Source organism: Podarcis raffonei, chromosome W, assembly GCF_027172205.1.
Source record: "Podarcis raffonei isolate rPodRaf1 chromosome W, rPodRaf1.pri, whole genome shotgun sequence".
Taxonomy (NCBI): Eukaryota; Metazoa; Chordata; class Lepidosauria; order Squamata; family Lacertidae; genus Podarcis; species Podarcis raffonei.
The window spans coordinates 24,025,001-24,051,594 of NC_070620.1; the positions used below are offsets into that span (position 1 = coordinate 24,025,001).

At 44.9% G+C, this 26,594-nt stretch overlaps 1 protein-coding gene and 1 long non-coding RNA gene across 3 annotated transcripts in view; one reads left to right on the forward strand and one right to left on the reverse strand.

Annotated features, from left to right (window-relative positions):
* Window positions 1-26,594, forward strand: part of LOC128405964 (mediator of RNA polymerase II transcription subunit 22-like) — a 167,361-nt gene that overhangs the window by 32,706 nt on the left and 108,061 nt on the right. The window lies entirely within an intron of this gene.
* LOC128405966 (uncharacterized) lies at window positions 5,797-7,414 on the reverse strand. Its single transcript, XR_008328387.1, has 3 exons — window positions 7,369-7,414; window positions 6,674-6,769; window positions 5,797-5,871 (listed from the first exon to the last, which is right to left on the reverse strand). It is a non-coding gene; the product is annotated as an uncharacterized LOC128405966 (long non-coding RNA).

Consider the following 26,594-nt stretch of genomic DNA (forward strand, 5'->3'; position numbering starts at 1 on the left):
TTCTTTCTTGTTGGAATTGTCTGCATTTGTGCCTTCAGTATCTCACCTTTAAGAAACTCCCATCCATCTTGAACTCAATTCTTTTTGAGTATTTCTGACAGTGGGACCTCTCCCAGTAGTTCCCAAAGCTTTTTGAAATCAGCAGAGTTAATATCCGACTACACTTAGTGTTCTCTTTCCTTTGTATAATGAAACCCAAGATGACACGATCACTTCCTCCCAAGGTTCCCAGTACTTTCACTTCATTTATCAGTTCCTCCCTGTTAGTGAGGACCAGGTCTAAGGCAAATGGCCCTCTTGTTGTTTCTTTCATCTTCTGGGAAAGGAAATTGTCAGTGAGGTAATTGAGGGATTTGTTGGCAGAGTTTGCATTCCAACAGATATTGGAGTAGTTGAAGTCTCCCATGACTACTATCTCTCTCCTTTTTGAATGTTTGACAATTTGCTCTAGAAAGGCATCATTCAAGTCTTCAGTCTGGCTTGGAGGTCTTTAGCAGACAGCCACAGTAAGGTCACTGTTATTTCCCTCCCCTACTATTTTTACCCATATACTATCTATTTGCTTTCCACGCTCCAGGTCATGGATTTCTTCACAAGTGTACACATCCTTTACATATAATGCTGCTCCTCCTCTCTTCCTGTTTGATCTATTCCTTTTGCATAGGTTATGCCCCTCAGTTTCTAAATACCAGTCATGAGTCTCATCCCACCAAGTTTCAGTCATGCCTATTAGGTCATATTTGTCAACCTGTATTAGGATATCAAATTATTCTTGCTAGTTTCCTGTGCATTAGTATACTCTGTGCACTAATGCATATTTGTATAGAGACAACTGGAACTATGAGTTTTTTCTCCGCACCACTGCCTCTGTCCCTTTTACTAGGGAGTCACCTGCCATCACCATACACCTCTTCCTTCTCTGGGGAGGAATTGTTCTGTACACTGTACCTTCCACAGCCACCTTGGTGTGTTCTGGGATTTGCAGCTGCTTTCCTTGCTCTTCTAGTCCAGAATCAGCATCTAAGGAGAGGGCATGGAATCATTTTTGCAGCCCCAGAGACACAGATTGGCTCCTGACAGTCCTGCTTTTTTGTGACACGTTCCTCCAGGGGTTCACCTCCTGAACTGGGTGATATTCCTCCTCCCTAGAGGCTGATCTTAATATCTGAGAGGGTCTGTGGGGAAGGAGGCAGGCTTTATGCAGATGATGTAGCTCTCTGTGCTCTGGGGGTGTTCTGCCCTACACTTTTACATCAAGGTGCAGATGCAACTGAGGATGCTTCCAGAGTTGGCAAAGGAAAGTTTGGAACAAGTACAATAAAGTAACAGCAAATAATGGGTATGATTGAAGGTTTTGTCCAATTAGAATGCCAGGCTGAAAACTGACGAGGGCCCTTAAGAAGCAGAGTCCTTTTGGATTGGTTGCAAGCTTTAGATAAACTCCCTGAGCCTTATGGATGCCAGAACAAGCTCAGAAAAGATGCACTACAGTCTTATAAGGAGTATGTCATCTGATGCAGGAGGGAGAACGTAGGCAGGAGATTGTATGATTGAATGCTTCACAACACTCTGCCGTAGCCTAGTATTCTCCTCAGATAAGGCAGGTACATTCAAACATACAACATCCCTGCCCTGCAAGTCAAATCCTGACAGCTGCATTTTGAAGGAGCACAGTTGCAGGAGGCTGGAGAGGAGGGGGGCCAAGAGGCAGCACTGAGACACACTGCTGAAGAAGCCTGGGGTTCTCCACCTCCTGCTGTGAACAGCTCCCCCCCCCCCGGTCTCCCAGAACCAGAAGAGGAATGAAGATGGTGGAGCATAGACAGACAAGGCTCAGATTGCTTAAGAAGGACCATGGGGAGGAGGAAATTTAGGGAGTTGTCGGAAGACAGGGACCTTCAGTCCTCACAACTACTGGGAAAAGTTGCTGTGCTCACTAGGCCTGGCCTCCTGAACTGTTTTGTTTCTTTGAATAAAGAGAGTTAACTTTCCTGACATCATGTGAGTTATTGCTTGCTCCTGACACCTGCCCTGACACTGCCTGATGTTAATAGGCTTTGAGCTTTTCTGGTCTGCGGGGGGGGGGGTAAGTTTGCTGACAGCAACCCTCTTTGAGGCTGGTGTTATAACAATGTAGATGACTGACAGGTAGGCAACCCTGCTCACCTGTCAAATCAGATATGGTTGGACTCCAACTCCCTTCATCCCTGACCACTGGCCATGATGGCTGGGGTTAATAGGAGTTGTAGTCCGACAACACTTGAAGGTACACTACAATGGCTACCCTGATCTAAGATCTGGCAGTGGGGAGTTTACATCTTACATCATCATCCCTTCCAGATCATTAGTCACTACAGTCTTCAAAAATATCTATATTGGCATCTATATGCTGAAGGCACACCTCTTTAAACTGGCTCCTGACACTTGAGAAGTATATATTAGGGCCTATCTTATTACTGTGATGGTAAGTTGTTTTAAAATGCTTTTAATGTTGTGTTTTGATTATTTTAATTTGCCCTGGGACCTTAGAGTGAAGGGTGGGTAATTAATATTAATTATAATAATATTAATAATAGATTTTCTCCTATTCTCAGCTGCAGTCGGGCTGAAAAATAGAATCCATATATTTTCAACAAAATTGATTGGCCCACTAACCTTACACTCCTGCATCTTTGACAAACACTCCTGGCAAACTTTCTCGTACTGGAGGCGGATTTTCATTAAGTATTGGACATTGTGGGTATCTTGAGACAAAAATTAAAATTAACACAAGATTGGATATGGTGGTTACAGGATTGAATATGAAATATTCACATCTTTCTGTTTGTGAGCATGTGGAGCACTGTTCTATTCCATCTGAACAGCTTTACTTGTTTTTATCATTATAAAGATTTCATCTTATTTCTGTAATGGTATATTATATTCTTGTAGCCTGCCCTGAGACCTTAGAGTGAAGGGTTATAGTTAGGAAATCTGGTAAATATATAAATTGCTGCTCTAAATAACCATAGCAAAACCTTTGTTCCTTACCCTATCCGCTTATTTAAAGCCACCACAGATTCATACCACTCGTTGAATTCAGCCTTGGATTGCATCAAAGGCAGCATATTGCAAAAAAGACAAGAGGCAGAGAAACACTTAATACATAAAGCTCTTGAGGTCTGCATGACAAATCTTAAAATTCATTTGTGTCCCAGTTTTCACTGGTCACATATTAGTTATATAGCTGAGCTGAAAGTTCCCCATAGAACTTTTCCAGGGAAAGCTGATGGGGGGAGTGTGCTGTTTAGGTGTAGGAGAAAATTTGGAAATTTGTGGGTGGGGACTGGGGGCTCAGTGAGACAAGTGGAGGTAGCAGATTTCCCCTTCTTTTCACGTAGTTTAGCTGACAGCACTCCTACTGCTAACCCTGGAGTTGGGTGATACAGGAGCCAACTGGAAAAACTGAACAACAGGTTGTATCCCATGTTTGTCCTAGAATGCTGTGATTCCTGCATTGCAGGGGGTTGGACTAGATGACCCTTGAGGGTGCTTTTAACTCTACAATTCTATGATTCTATACTCACTGGGTAGGCCCACGGAAACTAATGGGTCTAAATCTGTCATGTCTATTAACTTCAGTGGGCTTACTTTGATTATGGCTAACACTGGATACAGCCCAGGTTGATAAAAGTTGTATATTTGCTTTTATATGTGCAGGTGGTTGTTTGTTTTACACAAACTGACAACATTGGATGCCCTCCGCCCAGTGGTGGAGGAAGAGGAGTGCGGGGGGAGTGCACCGCCCCCGGCAGCGTGATCCCGGTAGGGTGCCATCGTGGCTGCACCCCCGCCTGTGCTGGGCACCACGCCCCCACAGGCGGTGTGCCACGCCCCTGGGATGTGTGCCAGCCTCATCCCCGCCTGCTCTCCGCCTCGCCCCCTGGTGCTGGAGCATGAAGTTCTGCCACTGCCTCCGCCCCCACAGCCCCAATTTGGAGTCCCCCCCCCCCATGCAGGTTGCATAAGGAAAAAGTCCTGTGCAAATTGCTGGCATGGGAGGTGGGAACAATATGGTTTGGGACCATAGGGGGAAGTAAAATGTTAAAGTCCCTGGCCTACACCCACATCTGCCAACCACTCATAATTTGACACCATCAAAACATCCCTAGAACAAGCCAGGGTGGCTTTGTTCTGTCTCCACTGTGGGAGGTAATATGCCTCTGAACACCAATTGCTGGTAATCATAAGGGGAGAGTTGCTGTTATGCTCTTTTTTTTAAGAATAATTTTTTATTAACTGACCAATCACATCAAATCAAACCAAATTATATAAATTCCAAATTACACAGCCGAATTTTAAATTTTTGTTGGGGGTACCCATATTTCAAGTTCCGAAGGGGATCCAATCAACTTCTTGCTTCTTACTGCTGTTTTAATGTCCACAAATCTAACCTTATGATGTTCACAGTACTATCCAGTCCTTTCTTATTGTTTTTCCACATCTCTTGTTGTTATTTTCATATATTTTTCCTTTCTCTTTGTGACCTCTTATAGTCTCCGCAAGCTGGTTAGAACAGTTTGTAATCCTGCGTGGATATTATTATTTTTCATCCAGTAGCCATATCCAGACGTTTTCCATATAACATCACTTCCATACATCAAAACAGTCTTAGTGTCATTAATCTTCACCAATCTGCCTCATTTCTCAAAACCTCTGAGGAGATTCACTAGGAATGCAGTCTGAAAACAAGTCCATTCTTCCTCCCGGCTATAAATCCTTTGGCAAGATGGCGACTCCGAATTAATTGCTGCGCCATTCCCAAAAGCTCTTATTGCTTCTCGATCTCCATAAAGCATACTTTTGGTTAAAGTTTATCTCCACACAGACCTTAATCATCCTGCTTGGGTCAGTTCAACCGACAATTCTAATGAGGAGGGGTTCTTGTAAATCACATAGAAGGAAAGTAAAAAAGGTCCCCCCCCCCCCATTCAGTCCCGTTGCTGTTATGCTCAGGTCCTGCTTGTGAGCTTCCCGCGGTGCAACTGGTTGGCTCCTATTACAACAGGATACTGGAATAAAAGCATCTTTGGCCTGATCCAGCAGTGAGGCTATTCTTACATTCTTAGGAATTAGAAGTTGCATTTTACTCTCCTGTTCACCTACCCCAGAGAATATAACAGTGCTGTTCTTTTCTCAGTGAGTAATTCTTGATCTTGTAGCATGTTCTCCAGCTCCACATTCACAGCACTCGGGTGCCATATTCTTTCACTTTCCATGAACTGTCTATAGGACAAGACAAGGAAACATTAGATTAAATGTGGGCTTTCCTTTTTGCAAGGGATACTGTGTAATTGAAAAGCCACACCCATCTTATACTGCCCAAATCTCCTGCTCCTTCATGCCTCCTTTCCCCCGAACTGCCATCTGGGAGCAACCATTCAATCAGTCTGCCTCAGTGGGAGAGATGAGAAGCAGAGTTCACCAAAAGACCAGCTCTGTTAAGCATCTTCTATCTGTGAACTCTGATAGCTGGCCATTATAAAAACAACTGTTTAAGAACTGGTTCCCGAGCTTGATTTCCCACCCTCTCCCTTTCTCCTTGTGTGTTGTGAAGCCTGAGGACAGGACTGTCTTGTTTTAACCAATTGTATGCAAACCTGGGAACCACTTTTGCATAAAGAGCAAAGTACAAATACTCTAAATAAATAAATAAATGAAATTTCAGACCTGAAACTAAATTATTTTCTGCTTCCATTTGGCTCTCCAGCTCTTTATTCTCTCCTCCAGTTTGCGATGATAGAAGATGTCTCCTTTCAGGTCTGCCTCCATCAGGTTGACAAAGAGCTTGGCTATTGCCCTCCGATTGGCCAGCAGGGCTTGGTTGATCATCTGGAATTGGAAGATGTAGATGAGAGTAGCAAGGGAATCTCTCTTTCTCAGGGAGATGAAGACTTCAGATCAGTTAGTTCAACCCAGAGGACATGATGGGCAAGACAAATTTAGGTACAGTAATCTAAAGGAGTCTACTCTGAATAAATCTTAGCTAGACACATCCGTTAATTGTTCTCTGGTGCCATTACAATGGTGGTTGGTAACCCACTGGGATTTCATGGGGCAGAAAGCAGAGATGCCCAGAGTAGGTTCCTCCTCCCCTCTTGGTCAGTCTGCTGTCTTCACTCCTTTCTCACTTCCAAAGAGGGGGAAAAGATAGTTTCTGATAAAAAAAAGAAGTGGAGAGGAAGAGTGCAGAGGGTTTTGAGGTATCACAGGCACCCGTGCACCCTTGGTGCTGTGCTGGGGACACCAGGGCAAACCTGTCCTTCTCTTGTCTCTCTGCTCCTTTCACGTACAATGTCTCAGGGATCCCATCCCTCTTTCCTGGTTGCTGTGCTAATCTTGCACATATCCACTCTCTCTCTTTCTTTCTTTCTTTCTTTCTTTCTTTCTTTCTTTCTTTCTTTCTTTCTTTCTTTCTTTCTTTCTCTCTCTCTCTCTCTCTCTTTCTCTCTCTCTCACACACACACACACACACCACAATTTTATTTTAAAATGCCCAATTCTGCTACCCAAATTAGGTTTGCAAATATGCCCACTTTCAATCATTTCCGAATTACAGGGGTGGGGGTGGGATCAAGCAAAACCTGTGGTTATCTTACTGGATAATTTCAGGTATCAAGCAGAAAGGTTTTACCATGGCTTCCTTGCGAATGAACCTGTGGACATCAGAGGGTAGGAAATAGGAAATGTCATCCAGGATCTTATTATTTTTGTTCAACAAAAGTTTGATCTGGAAACCAAAGCAGAGGAAGGGGGTAAGAAAAGTGTTCAGGATGGTGAGGACACCTCTCTGCTGAGATTGCTAGGGACATGCTGGGGGACCACCCCACTGGGCTACTCAGCCAGTGGTAACCGGTGGCCAAGGGTGAGGTGGAATGCAGGGATGCAAGCTGTAGATATGCAGAGCCATAGCCAATGATAAGTAGAACCAGAGTCAATGACAGGCAGAGCCAACCAATTCTAGCTTTTATTCTCATCATTCTCCCCAATGAGTTCCACAAGGGGCACTTTGAGTCTATGCAGGAGGAAGCTAACAGCTGGGGCAACCCCCTAGACTCATTGTAAGTAAGGAGGAAGGCAGGTGCGAATTGGCTGAAGACAGAATGAGAGTGGTGAGGCAATGCCCCATTCACCTAAAGAGACCAACCTCCACCATCTCACTGAAGAGGCCAGCAAGAAACAACTATTTCTGACCATTTCAAGGAGCCATAGCAGGGATGGGGAACTTTTTCCAGCTCCAAAGGCTGCATTTCCTTCTGGGTAACAAGCATACAGCAGCACCCCCCACAATCATTCATGTACTCTCTGTTAGCATCTTCTTGTACTTACCCGTTCAGTTCGATCTACCTCTGCCTTGAGTAAGGCTTTGTCCAGCTGCCTTCTTTTTAAGGTCTCCTTGGAGACAAGGTTCCACATTCTCTCAAAGTCCTGCAAGGTAGAAATGGGATGTGAATTCCACATAGGGGAGCTGAGGTGGAACCCTATGTTGTTTAAAAGTTATCAAGGAAAAGATGAAGTCTGTTCTATGATCTTTGTTGGCATGCCAGATCCTTTCAACCCATCCCACTGTTCTGTTCACTGCCATGGGCGTAGCCAGGATTTTTGTTGGGGAGGCAGGCTTTTGTTGGGGGGGAAGAACCTCATATTTGTACTGATTTGTATTGATTTAGGGTGCCAGCTGCCCCTCTACCCACCCTGGCTACGCCCATGTGTCACAGCCTTTGGAGGGAAGGGCTGTAGCTTAGTAGAGCATCTACTTTGCATGCAGGAGGTCCCAGGGTCAATTGCTGGCATCTCCAGGTAGGGCTGGTAATGCCCCTGCTTGAAACCTTTGAAAGCTGCTGTCAGTCAGTGTAGACAATACTGAGCTAAATGGACCAATGGTCTGACTCTGTATAAGGCAGCTTTCTGTGTTCCTGGAAAGCGCTGTAGCTGAGCGGCAGCCCTTCTGTTTTGCATGCGGAAGGCCCCAGGTTTGATCCCTGGCATCTCCAGGTACGGCTGGGAATATCCCTTGCCTGACTTTCTGGAGAGCTGCTGCCAGTCAGTGTAGACAATACTGAGTTAGAAAGACACATAGTTCTGATTCAGTATAAGGAAGTTCCCCATGTTCCTAGGTTCAAGCCCTGGGATCTCCAGGTAAGTTTGGGAGAGACTTCCAACTTGAAATCGTCGAAAGCCGCTGCCAGCCAGTGTAGACAATACTGAGCTAAATCAGTCAATGGGATGGCGCAATATGTCAGCTTCCTATGTTCCTATCTCCAGCATGCCTTATTCTGCTACCCACAGTGACTGCCAGGCCCTTCATCCCTGTTGCTAAGCAGTGAGGCTCTAGGGTCACCAGAAGTATCAGCCAGAGGGGCAAAAAAAGGTGGCAGACAGCCTTCAAACCCTGTTTCAGTTTGAGTTGCGAAGCATTCCCTCACCTTCATGGTGTAAGTCTCCAAGTGGAGGTTCTCAGTGGAAACTTAGGAAAGGGACTCAATGGTGCGATCGGATTCTGACAGCTTGGTCAGAAATAGCTTCCCAGGCTCCAAGAAACACACCTCCATTTCCTGAACAGAGAAGATCTGATGGGTAACACTTACCATCTGATGGGTATCACTTGCCAATGTGCATCAATATGTATGTATTAGAAAAATGTGTCACATAAGTGAAAAATAAAATGAAAATGCACATAAGGGGGAATTTCTTGCATAAAACTATACAGTCAAAACTGAACACAAAACATTTGGAGAGATCCATACTAAAGCAGTAGCGTATTTTCATGAGGATTTAAAGCAAAAATTCACAAATTGTTGCAAAGCCACTTCCGGGACCTGGCAAGGAGGTGGGGTTGCGGGCTTCACGCCCACCCCACGTGCGCGGGGGCTGGGTTGCAGCCCCCGCGAGAACGAGGGAATCCTGGCCGTGTCGTCCGCCCAGCCAGTCGCCCTCTTTTCGCCGCGCGAGCCATCATGTTTTTAGAGGTTTGTATCGGGTAGCTTAGCTTATTGGTCATCTTGTTTAGATTTTTCTTTACAGGGTCGCGAGGCAGCGTGGGCGCTCATCTCCTTCGCCGTGCGAATCGTGCTTCCCCGGGGTTCGACCAACTCTCCGGTGAACCTGGTCCTTCTTTCTTGCTGGCTTCAAGCCCGCTCGCGCTTCAGGCAGCGGCTACAGCAGCCGTCGCCAGTTAGCAGGGCGGAAACAGCGCCGCAGAAGCCTCCACCGCTGGGGAATTGCTTGCTTACTCTCCGAGTTGTTTTGCCGCTAAGGAACTTTGTCGGCGCAAGCGCCCCCTGCACCTTCTGGGAGCTCATCTCCGCATTCATCTTCCTGGGAAGGATTCATCGCTCCGGAGATCAGGTTGTTTGGTTTTATTATTTCAGCCACGGTAGCGGGGATTTGTTATATTTGTGTGGGCCTTGCTGGGAGCTCGGGGGGGGGGGCTTGACGGCAAAAAAGAAGGAGGTTTGAGGCGGTATCGGGGGCTAATGTTGTCGGCATGGATCGCTGCTGGTTTTGCGCTCACGGGGCTTGTTTTGTCGGCGTTGGTCGCTGCTAGCTTTCGTCGCTTCAGCGGCATTACCCTTCTGGGGGGTGTGCGGGCTTACCACGGGCCAACACTTGCTTTCTGCCAGCTTTAATTTTCTCTGAAATTTAGGTTTAAAAAGGCTGCTCGGTTGCTTAGTTACCAGCCTGTCCCGGCCGCAATTTTTAAATGACCACGTGGTCCGATCACAGGGCTTCAGGCGGCCGCCATTTTACTATAGGCAATTCCACGTGGGAATTATTTCTCCGCAAGCCCCTTTTAAGCTTAATCGGACACAGCTAGGATAACAGTTACCGTTTCCTTTGGATAGCATTCTGTGGGATATTAACGCAGGCAGCGGCCGCCCCTTGGTTTCTGTCATCCTGCTTTTTAAAAGCGGGCTGCTTGGCAGCTGCACTACCCCCCCCCCCAGGAGCCTTACATCAAACAAAGGGCTGGCTTCTTCGAATAGCGTCTACCCCTTCCCGGTGTCGTTTGCTTTGCAGTTTTACTACAATTCTAATTTTGACACAGCAGTAGCTAATTAAGGAATAGAAACAGAAGTTTTCGGGAGGAATTAATTAAGCCACCCCGCCCCCCCACCTCAAAGAATATTAAGCCGTCCCTCGCGGTAGATGAGGGAAAGGGCTACCGGCTTTAAATTGCGTCTGCCTTTCTGGTAGTGAGAGGTGCAGGTTGAAATTACTACTGGGAATTTAGGTGTTTAGCTCAGCGTGCGGTCGGCTTCAGGCAATAGCCTCTTTCTGGGGGTTGGCTGCTTTTCTACTGGCATCATTTAAGAATTTATACAGCTGCATCTGAGGAAATTCTTTGTGAGGAATTGATTAAAGCTGCATAAAGGCTGCAGGATCCTTTGTTATATTATTCTTTGCATTAGTTATTCAATAGCTATTTAATTTAATTCACTGCCTCAACATTTATAATTGGGGGTTCTCATTGGACTAAATAATTCATTGTACTAAATAATTCACTCTTTTCATCTTCAATAAAGTGCATAAGGGCGCAAGGGAGCTTCTCATTTACCTAATAATTCATTTGGGTACTCTATTTACAGTGCACAAGGGCCCCGGGGGGTTTCTCATCTTTGGTTGACAATTCATTAGTTTAATTTCAATTAAATTTTGCTTAATATTTCACTAGTCTAATTTAATCGCTACCCTTCTTGACCTTGTTATCAGAGCACCTCCTCACTGCTGCATCTCGGGGATCTAATTTATAGTTCTACCTTATAGTTCTATCAAAATACATTGGTGAGGACAGGGCAGGCTTCTTTGTTTTTTCCTTTTACTTTAGTGTCAGCTCATAGCTTTGGCCTCCAGCAGGGATTAACATTACTCTGAGCATTCTGGTACCTAATTAAAATTGATTGAGGTTTGGGTAGGCATCTTTGGTTTTCTTTTAAAATTTCCAGTGCAGACATTACTGAACTAGGCTGCAATCTTGCATCTTGCGCATAGAAATCTAAACCAGTTGGCGTTTATTTTACTGAACTAGGTTATTAAGGGTACCGAACTCCAACTATGTCTGCTCAAGAAAACCAACAGAACTCCGCTGTTTCTGGGGGTGGCACAAGGGAACCAGGAAGGGTCTCAGGCCTTGGTAATGCCATGTAACCCGCAGGCATTTGCCCAGTTCTTCACTGCTTTTGAGGTGTTTTATAGGCAATGCAAGCCTGCAGGCCAGGTGGCGGTGGCACCCTCGCAAGACTGCATGCTGGATACACCCCCTTGCGATTCGGAATGCCCCAGGACCTATGCAGCCAGCGCGGCAGCGCTGAGGGCAAGCAATGACTCAACAGACCGGCCCAATACGTGATCACAGTCCTCCAGCTCAGGCAAGTCAAAAGGGGGTCAGAAGGGTGGCAAGAAGGGCAAGGCAAGTATTCAGGGTTCAAGTACTACTAACTCACAAAAGGACGTAGGTCTCCCTAGTGTTTTTCAGAACCCACCACCGCAAGCGGCACCAGCTGAGGGCGCCTCAGGTTCCTCTTCGGATGAGGAAGCGCAGGAGCAGCAAGACGCACAGGTGCCCAACATTCCGCCACAAGCTCCGCTGGATGGCCAATCAGGGAAGAGGAAAGAAAAGAGGAAGCATACATCAAAGAAGAGCAAGAAGAGTAAGCGGTCTGAATCGGAGGATGAATCAGGTACCTCTTCATCTGACTCAGATAGCGATACTCCTATGGAGGAGTACTGGGGCCACGGGGAGGATAGTTCAGGTCTCCCTTTGTGGGTGCACGAAAGGAGGGCTAACTCATACCGCAAGTCCTTCAATGGCTCCTTGGAGTGGAAGGACGGTGCATTAGTTCCGGACGTAAAAACATCCACAAACCTGTCTACCGATTTTATTCTTGGGAATCACTTATCTCAAAGAAAGAGAACTAAGATACTTAACGGTGACTTTATTGACATATTCACTTTGTTACCACCAGCTAAGATGACCGGTAAAGAGGAAAAGAAGCGTAGCTATGGGAAGCGAAGGTACAGAACACCCAGAGCCGAACGTAATTTCGAAAATTGGCTGGACGGGTTCCAGGTGTTCATGGGCGTGGTCAGTGCGGCTTATCCCAAACGCGCTATGCATTTAATTGCTTACCTGGCCCATGTTAGGAGGGCGCGAGAATTGGCGGGGGAGACCGCGGTACTAAATGATGGTGAAGATTTCCACAGAAACGCTTCTCTGTTATCTTCTACACGTTGGGACCTGAGGGATCAAAACTATTGGATGGAGCACGTTGGTCCCTATGTAGAAAAGAAGTCCCAGGAATCGTCTAAATTCGGGAAGACCAACGCAAAACAGAGACGGCTGTGCTGGCAATTCAACAAAGGGGTTTGTGTGAGGCCTATCTGTAAGTATAGCCACGAGTGCAAGAAATGCCTCGGAAACCACCCAGCCACTGCCTGCATCAAAGGGAGGCAGCCCTTCCAGGGCGGGAGAGGCTTCACCAACCAGGGTGCCAGGGGAGGCCATGGAGCTCCATTTGGACCTCAGGGAAACCGACAGTAATTTTGATCTTGGCCTGGTGTTTTCTCCTATTAAGCTGACCCCATTAAAAACCCTTTTGGTTCTTTATCCCAACAGAACAGCTGCTTTGTATCTGTGGGAAGGAATTAGTGCTGGTTTTAGGATTCCGGTAGCTTTCCCCCCCAATTCAGGACCCACCAAATCAAAAATCGGTAAGGGAGATGCCTGAGGTTGCGCAAAAGAAAATTTGTAAGGAAATTAAAGCAGGAAGGGTAGCTGGCCCCTTTTCCGTCCCTCCCATAGAGGGTCTCCATATATCCCCATTAGGCATCGTCCCCAAAAAAGCGCCCAGTGAGTTTCGCATGATTCACAACCTATCCTACCCAAAAAGAGGGTCTGTCAATGATGTGATACCCCAGGAACTTTGCTCTGTGAGGTATGCCTCCTTTTATCAAGCGGTTAAACTGATTCTCAAATTCGGAAACGGTGCGCTGCTGGCTAAATGTGACATTGAGTCTGCCTTCAGACTCCTGCCAGTACACCCGGAAGACTTCCGGTGGCTGGGTTTCAAATTTGAGGGGGCTTATTTCGTGGACAAGGCAATGCCCATGGGTTGCTCAGTGGCCTGTGCAGCCTTTGAGGCATTTAGTACCTTCCTGGACTGGGCGCTTCGCTTTAGAACAGGCTCTGAGGGTGTGTCGCACTACTTGGACGACTTTATCCTCGTAGCTGATAGTAGACATAAGTGCACGGAACTTCTTGAAGCCTTCACATCTTTAGCGGGGGAGTTGGGCATACCTCTAGCAGCAGACAAAACGGAGGGCCCAGCTACAACAATGGTTTACTTGGGTACTGAATTGGACACTGTCACCTAAACCTCTAAACTGCCCAGAGAAAAATTAATTGCGCTCGGGGACCTTATTCGGCAACTTCTCCCCCTATGAAAAGTTACCCTCAGGCAGATTCAGTCACTGTTAGGCCATTTAAACTTTGCTTGCCGAGTGGTTTCCCCTGGCCGCCCATTCTGTGGCCGCCTCACGAGGCTGTCAGCAGGTCTGCGATCCCCTCATCACAGGGTTCGCCTATCAAAAGAGGTAAAATCCGATCTGGAAGTCTGGTTGAAGTTATAACGGAATTTCCTTGTGGCAGGATAACATGTCGCTGCAAGTTGACTTTCAGGTGCACTCAGACGCTTCAGGCTCTCTTGGGTTCGGTGTTTATTTCAGGGGGCAATGGTGTGCCCAGCGCTGGCCCGCAGCCTGGCGGGGGGGGGCCATAAACAGAGATTTAACCTTCCTGGAATTCTTCCCGATCGTGGTGGCGGTGCACTTGTGGGCTAAGGAATTTAGTAACCATAGACTTCCGGGGGCGGCGCGAACGGCAATGGCGGTTCCCTTTCATTTGTGAAGGGGAAGCTCCGCAGAAACGGGTCGTCCGCTACGGCGAAGCGGAGACCCTCGTCGGAAACCCACAGGCAGTGATAGCCTGTGGTCGTGGGACTCGGCGGGCACCTTTAGCGCCCCCCGAAAACGCAAAGGGACCCCGCAAGGGGCTCCGGAGCGTGACGGGGTTGGCGCGGTGCTGTGAGTCGATCGCTCTTTCTGTGGGGTGAAGCCGCAAAGCTGCTGTTGGTGAGCGCTGACCCTTTTCCTGGGACCATTCGGCTGAAAAGAAAACTACTACCCGTGAGTAGGTGATTGAATTGGGATTACAAATAAATCAATTTGGCATACAAGCGGGAGACGCAACCAGGAAGTCCGTCTCTCGGCTTTGTTTAAAGACTAAAGCAACGACGTTTAAACAACCTATGCTCTGGATTTGGGAGCTTAAAAAAATTAAACTTGCACATCAAGCAGAAGACCCCACCTCAATTTATCTGGGGTGGAGAAAGTGAAAATTGGCTCTTTCCTCTTCGTTTCTGGATTTATAAAATAACTGAACTCCCGGTTATCGGGCTGTCAACTTTGGAACTAGAAGGCTGTTTGGAACTGTTATATTGTATCTCGCACGTTTCTTTTGGGACATTGTAACTCTTTATGAGCAACTTCGTGAAAACTCAAAGGATTTTAAAGGATTCTGAAGGTACTTTGGTAACTGGCTACTGTTAACTTGTTGGGGGTACTTTGTGACTTTGGGGAAAACTTTACTAACTGCGACATCTTTAAACATAGTGTCCCTCTAGTGGTGTATTGAAGTTTGACAACACACTGGGGGAATTTTCCATCTGTGGATTTGGGGATTTCCAAGAGAAAAGCAGACTGTGGGACTGACCTTGACGCATAGACAAGAAGTGGGATGAGTGGGAAGACAAGATCAGCTAAAGCCAAAACACTGCAGACTACCATAACTTCACAGCTTCGCAGATCATCTGTTCCCACGATTTCTGTGACACAAGAGGAAGATTTAGACCAAACTAGGCCTGAAGGAATGGCCTCAGGAGGGGACTTTACTTCAGTGTTAAATAAAATTTTTGAAAAATTGGAGGGTCTAAGCAAGCAAGTGACTGACCAGTCAGCCAAAATAGACCAAAATACTGCTAGCATCAACAATCTGACTCAGCAAGTTAATTTAAGTGCGCAAACCATTGGGAAACTATTGGAAGACACTACTGCAAATCGTAAAACAGCTGAGGAGGCCAAGCAGAAAGTTGAGGAAGTTCAAGAAGAAATTAAACCTATGCGTAAACAGATAGGGGAACATCAGGCACTTCTGTCTATGATAGAGTTAAAAAATAAAGAAAATAACTTGAGAATAAGGTCAGTACCTGAAAGTGATAAAGAGGACCTAACTAATTATTTGACAAAGGAATTTGCAGAATTTTGGTCTCTGGAAGAGGAGAAGGACTTTAAAATCGTAAGTGCATTCAGATTGGGAAAGGGAGGGAGGAAGATTAAGTCGAGAGACTGTCTGATCTCCCTCAGAACGAAGGAAGAAAGAGATAAGATTCTGAGTGCGCACTTTAAGAAGCCTATAGAGATCAAAGACTCAAGGGTGGAAATTTACAAGGATATTCCGAAACATCTGCTTGACCTTAGAGCTAACTACGGAGATCTGGTGACACTACTGAGAAGTAACAGAATTATCTTCAGATGGGAATTCCCCCAGGGGATGTCCTTTACTTTTAAAGGGAAAAAAGTTAAAATTAAATCTGTAGAAGACAAGGAAAATTTTTTGAAGGACTACGGAGAAGACCTTCAGAAAGGGATCGAAGAAGAAACAAGAGACTTAGGACCTGGACTATTAAGTTCAATACCTACACCTGGGGGTTTGAAAGACCCTGAGAAAGAGACACCACTTTTGGGAGCAACAGGAGGAAAATAGAACTACTTCAACATGTCCCTGCAACTATTAAGTTGGAATATTCATGGGTTGAATTCCCCGGAAAAGAGGAGGAAAATCTTTCACCTATTAAAAAAGGAACAATTGGACATAATTTGCTTGCAGGAAACACATGTGATTAGGCTTCATAGGAAAGTTTTAATAAATAAAAAATTAGGCCAAGAATTTATTTCATCAGACAAAGTAAAGAAGAGAGGAGTGGTTATCTACGCAAAAGAAAGCCTATCACCAAAATTTCTTTTTAAAGATGAGCAGGGAAGGATCCTGGCAATTGAAATTCAAACTCAAGGAGAAAATTTTTTGATTTTAGGAATTTATGCGCCAAATGAGGGGAAATCGGAATTTTACAAGAAGTTGCATGAGACAATGTTGGACTTTATGGATTACAATAACATCATTATGATGGGAGACATGAATGGAGTGGTATCTACGAATATGGATAAAGCACAAAGACAGACTGTAACGAAAGAGGGCAGACTACCGAAAACTTTTTTTGAACTGACTGACAATATGGACTTGATTGATATTTGGAGAACCAAAAACCCCCTAGGTAGAGAAGGGACGTTCTTTTCTGAAGCCAAAATGACATGGACTAGAATTGACCAAATATGGACAACTAGAGGACTGGCACCAAAGATAAAAAAGGTGGAAATCTGCCCAAAAACTTGCTCCGACCACAATGCTGTAAGGATGGAAATGAAACTAACACCTATCGGTTCCTTCAGATGGAAGATGAATGACACTCTATTAAGAGATCAAGAGATTGTAAAGAAGGCCCAAAAGACCTTGAGAGACTATTTTGAGGTAAATTTGAAAACTACGATGGAAAAAAGAGTAATCTGGGACGCAAGTAAAGCGGTCATGAGAGGGTTCTTGATTCAACAGAATGCAATAAAAAAGAGATCTCAAAATGAGAAAAAAGGAAAGATTTTGGAGAAAATAAAAGAAGGAGAGAAGAAGCTAAGATCAAAACCAAACTCAAAAGAGATTTTAAGAGAAATTAAATTACATCAGGTACAATATATGAAACTGATTAATCAGGAGGTAGAGTGGAAAATCAAACGAATGAGACAAAAGACTTTTGAGTCTGCTAATAAATGTGGAAAATTATTAGCGTGGCAGTTGAAAAAAAGACAGAAGTTAAATACGATTACAAATCTTGAGATTGAAGGGAAAAATATACAGAACCCGGTGGAGATTAGAAGGTGTTTCCAGAGATATTTTAAACAACTCTACACGCAAGGGCCACAGAAAGAGACTGATATAGATCAATTTTTAAGAACAAATGGATTACAAAAAATATCTCAAGAAAATAAGATAACATTAAACCATAAAATTACAGAACTTGAGATTGAAGGTGCCATTCAGAATATGCAACTGGGCAAATCTCCAGGGCCGGATGGGCTAACCTCCAAGTATTATAGGACTTTGAAAGACTATCTAATTCAACCATTAAAGGAGGTTTGCAATGAGATTATGGAGGGGAAGAAGGCGCCGGAGTCGTGGAAAGAAGCATACATCACATTGATACCGAAGACAGAATCTGAAAAGACACAACTAAAGAACTACCGTCCCATCTCCCTTTTGAATGTGGATTACAAAATTTTTGCAGATATCTTAGCTAATAGACTTAAAAAAGTGTTAGCTGAAGTAATACATAAGGATCAGGCAGGCTTTCTCCCAGGCAGACATTTATCGGACAATACAAGGAATATAATTGACATTTTGGAGTTGTTGCAAATGAATATTAATACAAAGGCAGCACTAATTTTTATTGATGCAGAGAAGGCCTTTGGTAATATTTCTTGGAACTTTATGAAGAAAAATCTTAAAGGGATGGGAGTGGGACAGGGGTTCGAAAACGGTATAGAAGCAATCTATTCAGAACAAAAAGCAAAATTGATAGTAAATAATGTGGTGACTGAAGAATTTAAGATAGAAAAAGGAACACGTCAGGGCTGCCCTATCTCTCCACTATTATTTATTTTGGTCCTGGAGGTGCTGTTGAACATGATCAGAAGGGACCGGTTTATTAAAGGAATTCAGGTCGGAGCTAAACAATATAAATTGAAAGCCTTTGCAGATGACTTGGTTTTGACAGTACAGGAGCCAGAATCTAGTACGAAAAGAGCTTTGGAATTGATTAAAGAATTTGGTCATGTGGCAGGATTTAGATTAAATAAGTTAAAAACTAAAGTATTAGAGAAGAATTTAACACCAGTGGGAAAGGAAAGGTTTCAGAATGAAACAGGTTTAACTGTGGTTAAGAAAGTGAAATACCTAGGGATTAATATGACTGCGAAAAATTTGAACCTATTTAAAGATAACTATGAGAAATGTTGGTTAGAAGTTAAAAAAGATTTAGAAATTTGGTCTAATTTGAAGCTTTCCTTGTTGGGTCGAATTGCAGCTATAAAGATGAATGTTTTGCCAAAAATGTTATTTTTGTTTCAATCATTGCAAATTTTGGACAAGATGGATTGTTTCAAGAAGTGGCAGAGAGATATTTCTAGATTTGTCTGGCAGGGCAAGAAGCCTAGAATAAAGTTTAAAATACTAACTGATGTAAAGGAAAGAGGTGGATTTGCCCTGCCAGACTTTAAATTGTACTATGAATCAGCAGCTTTCTGCTGGCTGAAAGACTGGCTGCTTCTTGAGAACACAGACATTTTGGATTTAGAAGGTTTTAATAATGTTTTTGGGTGGCATGCATATTTGTGGTACGACAAGGTTAAAGCACATAAAGTATTTAAAAACCATATTGTCAGGAAAGCATTGTTCAATGTCTGGATAAGATATAAAGACTTGTTGGAAAGTAAAACCCCAAGGTGGTTGTCGCCAATGGAAGCTAAGTCTCAGAAAAAGTTCAATATGGAGGCCAAATGGCCAAAATATTGGGAAATTTTGGAGCAAGAAGGTGACAAATTGAAATTGCAGAGTTTTGAGAAATTAAAAGATAAAGTGTGAGATTGGCTTCATTATTATCAAATAAGAGAGGCCTATAATTTGGATAAAAAAATTGGCTTCCAGGTGGAGAAATCAAAATTAGAAATAGAATTGCTAGAACCAAAAACTAAGATATTGTCAAGAATGTATAACTTGCTGTTAAAATGGAATACACAGGATGAAACGGTCAAATCAGCGATGATTAAATGGGCGCAGGACATAGGTCATAACATTATGTTTGCTGACTGGGAGCAGTTGTGGACCACCGGTATGAAGTTTACGGCATGTAATGCCTTAAAGGAGAATATTATGAAAATGATTTACAGGTGGTACATGACCCCAGTTAAGCTTGCAAAAATTTATCACCTGCCTGACAAGTGCTGGAAATGTAAAGAAGCTGAGGGAACATTCTTTCATCTTTGGTGGACGTGCCCAAAGGTTAAGGCTTACTGGGAAATGATATATAATGAACTGAAGAAGGTATTTAAATTTACCTTTCCTAAGAAACCAGAGGCCTTCCTTTTGGGCATAGTCGGCCAATTGGTGCCAAAGAAAGACAGAACATTTTTTATGTACGCAACAACAGCAGCAAGAATACTTCTCGCTAAATATTGGAAGATACAAGATTTACCCACCGTGGAAGAGTGGCAGATGCAAGTGATTGACTATATGGAGATGGCAGAAATGACCGGCAGAATCCGTGACCAGGGAGAAGAACTGATGGAAGAGGATTGGAAAAAGTTCAAGGATTATTTACAAAAATATTGTAAAATGTTAGAGTGTTAATATGATGTGGGATGTGAAGGTAACACGGCATTGGGGATATGGTTAAAAGAGTTATGAAAAGAAGAATCTTAAAAAGGAGAAGGGGGGTATGACTAGAACAATATTATGTCAAAGTATACAAGGTGGAGTAAAGGACCAAGATAAGGGAAATTAGAGACATAATAAGTGGAAACATATAATTATAAATGAGGTTTGAAAGAGGGCTAGAATTTGCTGAATTTGACGGAATAAAGAGGAACACAAAAAAGGGAGATGTGAGGAGGTCAGGACAGAGGGATATGGAATTTTGAAATTTAAAAGTGGATTTTTCTTCTTTTTTTTTCTTTGCTATCTGTGTGTTTTTTGTTTTCTGTTTTCTGTTTTGTTATATGTGATTGTTTGATTTATGTGATTTTATGATTTTTATGTTTTGTAAAACCTTAATAAACATTTATTTTTTTTAAAAAAAGGAATTTAGTAACCATAGGGTATGCTTTCACACCGACAACCAGGCAGTAGTATCAGTCCTTTCCAAGCAGGCAACCCGGTCACCAAGGGTGGGAGTCCTTCTACGTTCCTTCATCCTCTTGTGCTTAGAGCTCAATATCCACTTTTCCGCCAAATTTGTGCCTGGTGTTAACAACGACATTGCGGGTGCCCTATCTCGTTTTCAGATGGACCGCTTCTGCTCGTTAGCACCGGACGTGCACCAGCTGCCACAGCCATTCCCGGAGCACCTATAGAGCCTTGGGAACTAGAAGTGATGCAAGGAGTATTAGCCTCGGTGGCACCTTCCACTTTAAGATTGTATAAGAAAGCTTGGTCGGATTTCTTAAGATTCCGCAGTAACTCCTATGCCGCTAGAATCAATTCCCCTCCCGTCAAGTCTGAGGTTCTTTCCTACTTAGTACACCTGAGACGGTTGGGCCGCGCCCCTAAAACCCTTAACTTACAGGTGGAGGCAATATCATTCTTTTGCAAGGCAGTTTATTCCTCTGACCCATGCGCCGACTTTGTTGTGCAGAAGGCCTTGGAGGGCTGGCGTAGGCTGCAGCCCCCCAGCTGTGATAAGAGAAGGCCAATATCGTTTGACATCCTTTACCAGATCCATAAAAAGTTGAGAACTGTTTGCTGGACTAAGTACGAGGCCCGCTTATTCGCAGCGGCATATTCCATCGCCTTTTTCGGCGCACTTCGCGTTGGGGAGGTGGTATACGAAGGGGGTCAACGAGGTTCTTCCTGGGGTTTGCTGTTGAGCGATGTCACGCTATCACGGGAGGATCTAGCCTTGTGGATACGCAGTTCCAAAACAGACCAGTACGGGAGGGGGGCTTTAGTTCAGCTCTTGGCAACCGGAAAACCAGGCCCATGCCCAGTTAAGGACACTAGGCGCTTCTTGTTTATGAGAACTAATTTGGCAGGGCCACTCCTGATTCATGCAGATGGCTCACCCCTGACGCGGCACCAGTTCACTCATGTCATGCGTTTGACAATTGCAGCATGCAGCTTACCTCCCGCGGATTTCGCAGCGCACTCTTTTCAGATAGGAGCGGCCACTACGGCAATGCACCTGGGCCTGAGTGCCGAGAGGATTAAGGACCTAGGCCGCTGGAAATCGGATGCTTATAAGAGTTATGTTAGAAAAAAATTGTGACTGCTTACCTGGGGTTACCTGACCTTGGCCTGTTGTTTCAATTTTCTTACAGGAAATATGAGGGCACACATCTGGATAATCGGGCACAGCATTGTGCATTGGGCCAGTGTCCGCACCATCAATTCCGGTCTCGGGCCGCACCTCAACTTACCTTCAGACATCAATATATCTTGGATCTCCAGGAGGGGAATGCGCTGGGCTGAAATGTTGCCCATGATTAGGGCTAGAGCGGCAGCGGAGGGCCCCCCAGATGCTTTAGTAATTCAATTAGGCGAAAACGATCTAGCTTACCAAAAGGCAGTCGATTTGATGTGGCATATTTTTAGCGACTTTGAGGAACTGAAGGCTTCTTACCCAGACATCACCATTCTGTGGGCCTCGTTGATGGAGAGGCGGATTTGGAGAGATAGCCGGTGCCCGATAGCCATAAATAGGGCTAGGAAAGCTTTGGATCAGGCTGTTGTGCGTAGAGTGGCAGCCCTGGGTGGGCGGGTCATTGACCACCCTGGCATATGTTTCAACTGCGAGGCCCTCTACCGGTTTGATGGCGTGCATCTTTCAGATGCGGAAGATGACATTTGGCTGACTGATATAGCAAAGGGGATCAGGGATTGGTTTCAGACATGAGGGTATTGGCGGCGAGCGGTTGCTCGAGTGGCGGTTAGGCATTGGTAAGGAGGGGTTAAGAGGATGTGTGTGGGGAAGGAAACGCCATCACCTCCCCCAAAAAACGAAGGGTAGTCCGATAAAGGACTCCGGGGGGCGTGGCCCTGTCCGAAGCCTATGGAGCTGTGGGCCTAAGGCATGCCCCTGAGCGGTGACCCGGGGGAGCTCCTAGTTGACGTGCCTCAGCAGGACTCCCCCTTTATGGTGTTAACCCTTCCCAGTCTTCAGCAAACGGGCTGGAGCCGGCTAGTCGATAGCCAATGCCTCTCATTCCTGAAATCAATAAAGTTGTGGCCTAATTCGCCCATTTAACCTTAAATTCTGGTGTCCTGTGTCTTTATTTCTCCCTGATGGGGGGCGGGAACTCGCCACGCAAAAAGTGAAAAACTGAATTTAAGATAAGGATAAATGAGAAACAGAGAGAACTGAGTTTTATTTCTTTGTTACATTTATATCCCACCTTTCCTCCAAGAAGCTCAATATGGTGTACATGGTTCTCCTTCTCCCCATTTTATCTTCACTGCAACAACCCTGTGAGTTACGTTACGCTGAGAGTGAGTGGCTGGCCCAAGGTCACTCAGAGACCTCCATGGCCAAGTGGATAAATTTGAACCCTAGTCTTCCAGGTCCTAGGCCAGCACTCAAGCCACTACACCACATTGGCTTCACATTGCAAATGGACAGATTATCCCATCCCTAGTACTATCAATAGTGATGCACTAAAGTAGTGAAGAGGGCTGCCTACCTTCCCAACGCGTGCCAATTCCTGCCGTAGCGTCACCACCATCTCTTTGTAACAGCACCTCCTGCTCTCTGAAATACGTTCCACAATGTCACTGTTTTTATTCTCAGGAACTGGGAGGGAGGGAGAGAGATTAGACTGTATGCACAGCTGTAGAACTCATGCCAGGCTAGCATACAGAGAGAGATTACAATCCCTTCTACATTAAAAAATAGTAATGTGTTGTTGTTGTTTTTACAAAACCACTGGGTTAGCTGACATTCCCTGTTGGAAAAACGCCCGGGAAGGCCGCCACCTTCCCAAGACACCGAGGCGTCTCTCCGGTGGTCACCCTCTGGCTGTAAATCTTCCTCAGTCCAGAGAGACCGGTAATAAGCGACCCCTCCCTCCTGAGAGGAGCACACTTGTCTTCTGGCATCTCATTGCAGAAGAAAGAGACAATCAGTAGCTCTAAACTACTTTATTCATTGTCTATATACAGAGAATCCATCAGCGTGTCTGCTCTCTCTGAGCAGCAGTACAGAAGGGCACACTTCACACAGAAGCAAAATAACTTTTCTACAGTACTGAGACTGTGCTGAGACTTCCTGTCTCACGCTCTCAGACACTCACATGATGTAAACAACCATTGTGCTGTTTCCTGAGCAGCTGGAGAGATAAAAATCCTAAAAATGCTGCTAAAGAAGCCTGCCACATTTTAGTTGCATCTTCAGTTTTATGCACAAGTTCATAGTTACTCATTCTTTTATTTAACTAACTGTAATAAAACATAGAAGTGCCTTGCAGACAATAAAAAGGGAGGGCTTGACCACAATAGTTCAGGCATTGGTGACTTCAAGATTGGATTACTGCAGTCAACTCTGTGTGGGTTTGAAACTAAAGTTAGTGCAGAATGCTGCAGCATGGTTGTTGACAGGAGGCCCTGTCAGCATATAACACTTCTGCTCAGAGATCTGCACTGGTGGCCCATTTGGTAACAGCCTAAGTTCAAGGTGTTACTATCGGCAAAACAATTTTGGGTTTTAAAGACTATCAACATCAGGTTGAACTGAGTTTGAGAATGCAGTGGCCACCAGTGCAACTGGCAAGGTATTGGCCAAAAACTGACCAGTGGTGTTCTGCACTGGCTGCAATTACTGAGCTATCTTCAAAGGAAGCCCCAAGCAGAGCACTTTGCAATAGTATAGCTGGTAGTCTGCATAAATGAAAGATACCACATTTGCTAAAAACACTGATTACTATTAGAATTTCAGCTCCGGTCGTCCGAGCTGATATGGCTCATCTTCCTTTGAGCCCAGCAGAGCATTAAAACAACAAAGTCCACAACGGAAGGATGAGGCAGGTATGGTGCTACATTGCTATGCTTTATTACTAAGCTATGCAGAGAACAAAGAAATATACATCTCCTCTCTGTAAGAAGCAGAGAGCAACTGAACAAAGGAAAACGAAAGAACAAAGGAAACAGGAAACCAGTAACGTCACATCCCGTCTCCCTTTCCCGTGAGAATCCAACAGTATCTGGACTGTGGAATGTAAACAGTCCTGGGACTGCAAGCAGCTGCTCAGTGAGGAAACAGAAACTAACAATTACAGTGCCAGAAGTAAATTGGTAAACATTTACTTATGACTTCAGCAAGGCCTCGGACTTCCCGGGCAGCAATAACATTTTCACTTTCTTGAGCCTTTAAAAATGCCAGTGTTGCATCCTCTCTGGAATAGAAACAGAGTGGGAGAAACTTGAAGCAAGAGACATTATTAGAGTTCAAGAACACATTCCAGTCTGGTCAAAACACTTGGGATCACACTCTAAAAAGCTTAAACGTGTTAAGTCATCTTCTTCTTTTAGAATATGTGTTATTGCTTTTACATGTAATTTAAAATACAATGAACTACAACAATAGCAGGTAACCTGTCATTTCTTGGAAAAAGTCTAATAGCAGCATAAAATTAGAACCATTACTTAAAGGGACCCCTGACCCTTAGGTCCAGTCGTGCCCGACTCTGGGGTTGCGGCGCTCATCTTGCTTTATTGGCCGAGGGAGCCGGCGTACAGCTTCCGGGTCATGTGACCAGCATGACTAAGCCGCTTCTGGCGAACCAGAGGAGCGCACGGAAATGCCGTTTACCTTCCCGCCGGAGCGGTACCTATTTATCTACTTGCACTTTGAAGTGTTTTCAAACTGCTAGGTTGGCAGGAGCAGGGACCAAGCAACGGGAGCTCACCCCGTTGCAGGGATTCGAACCGCCGACCTTCTGATCGGCAAGTCCTAGGCTCTGTGGTTTAACCCACAGCGCCACCCGCGTCCCCTAACCGTTACTTAGAACCATTACTTAGAACCATTACTTACAACACGTTTATGGACTTGAGGTCTCTCCAGATGTTTTCACACAGGTCTGAGGGTATTATCTGAAAATGGTTGATACAGACCATAATGAACAAGATACTCCCCTAGTGATCCTGTGCAAGATATCCCACAAAGAATTAGGACACAAATCTCACGCAGCCTTCTCCCTGTGCTGGCTAGGACTGATGAGAACTGTCAGGGGACTGCCATCGGAACAGGGGAGGGAGGCAGGGGAATACAGAGAGCCTCCGACACTTCTGAGGAGCAGCTCCTCGTCCAGCAGTGAGGAAAGCCATACCTCCAGTGGAGCAGAGAGGGAAGGGGCCAGCCAAGCGAGGAGAGGGCTCGAAGATGCTGCAGAAAGCCCAAGTGCCTCACCTAGCCGGGCTGGCCAGGAGGCAGACATGCCACTTCCATCACCCAGTTTGCGCAGGGGGTGAAACTGTGATAGGAATTTTATGGTCTTAGATATATGGTAATGATCATAAGTGTACCAACCAAGCTCGTACATATATCAGCACAGGAAGACCAACCTGGAACCATTTTGATTCCTAAACTGAGCCAATGTTTTCTCTGCAAGGTCAAAGTGGGAAACCTCCCATTGTCTCTTTCCTCACAAATCCTGTCTTAAGGGTACATTTAAGATATGAATAGGGTGTGGGCCTGTGACCTGGCCCAGGAACTAAGTATTTATCATTACAAAGGACTGGCCAGGCTACCCAGGCAATCCAATCAAGTAACCTGCCAGACAGGAGATAAACAAGGACAGGAGAAAAACAACATTCAATTTTTCTGTTTTAGACCGCCTTTTTTGTGATGTAGGTATGATGTATCTGAGGGGTGGTCTTAGGTTACACCCCTTCTGTGATGTATGTATGATGTTTCTGGGGGTGGTCCTGATCTACAGGATGGGAATTTCAAAAGTCTTTATAAGGCCTTGCATGCCATTTTTCTGTGTTCCTCCTCTCTCCTGCATGTAAGAGGAGCACCCTGTTGCAACAGATCAATAAAGATCAGGCTTACTAGCTGCTTTGCTTCTCAATATTCTCTGGTTGGCCTCTGTTATTCTCTCCTATCAATAGGGAACCTATGTAAAGACTCTATACGGGCTCTTGGATACCCCATAAGGGAAAAGGGCAATTTTTATTTACAACAAAACGCAAGGAGGGGAGGCGGAGATTTGGGGTGTCTAAGTTCTTATGTTGGGGGAGATGCCGGAAGGCGCCACTCCCAGATTCTGCAAGTGACTAAGACGGACAAGAACTGTGTGTTTCTGCACTGTAAATAGTTTGCACCAATAAAACCTGTAAAAGACAGGTCAGAGTCCTGCCTGGTTACTCACAAGGAATCATCACAAATACCTGACAAGAATTTTAGTCCAAAACACCTGGAGAGCACTAGGTTTGCAAAGACTGCTCTAACCCAACTTTGCAACTGCCTCTGCCGGAGTTTAAGTCTAGTGGTGAGCAGACCGAAGGCTTGCAGGACCTACACTCACTCTCTCTCTCTCTCTCTCTCTCTCTCTCTCTCTCTCTCTCTCTCTGTGTGTGTGTGTGTGTGTTTTACTAGAACCTGCAGATCTACTAATCTGCAGATCTA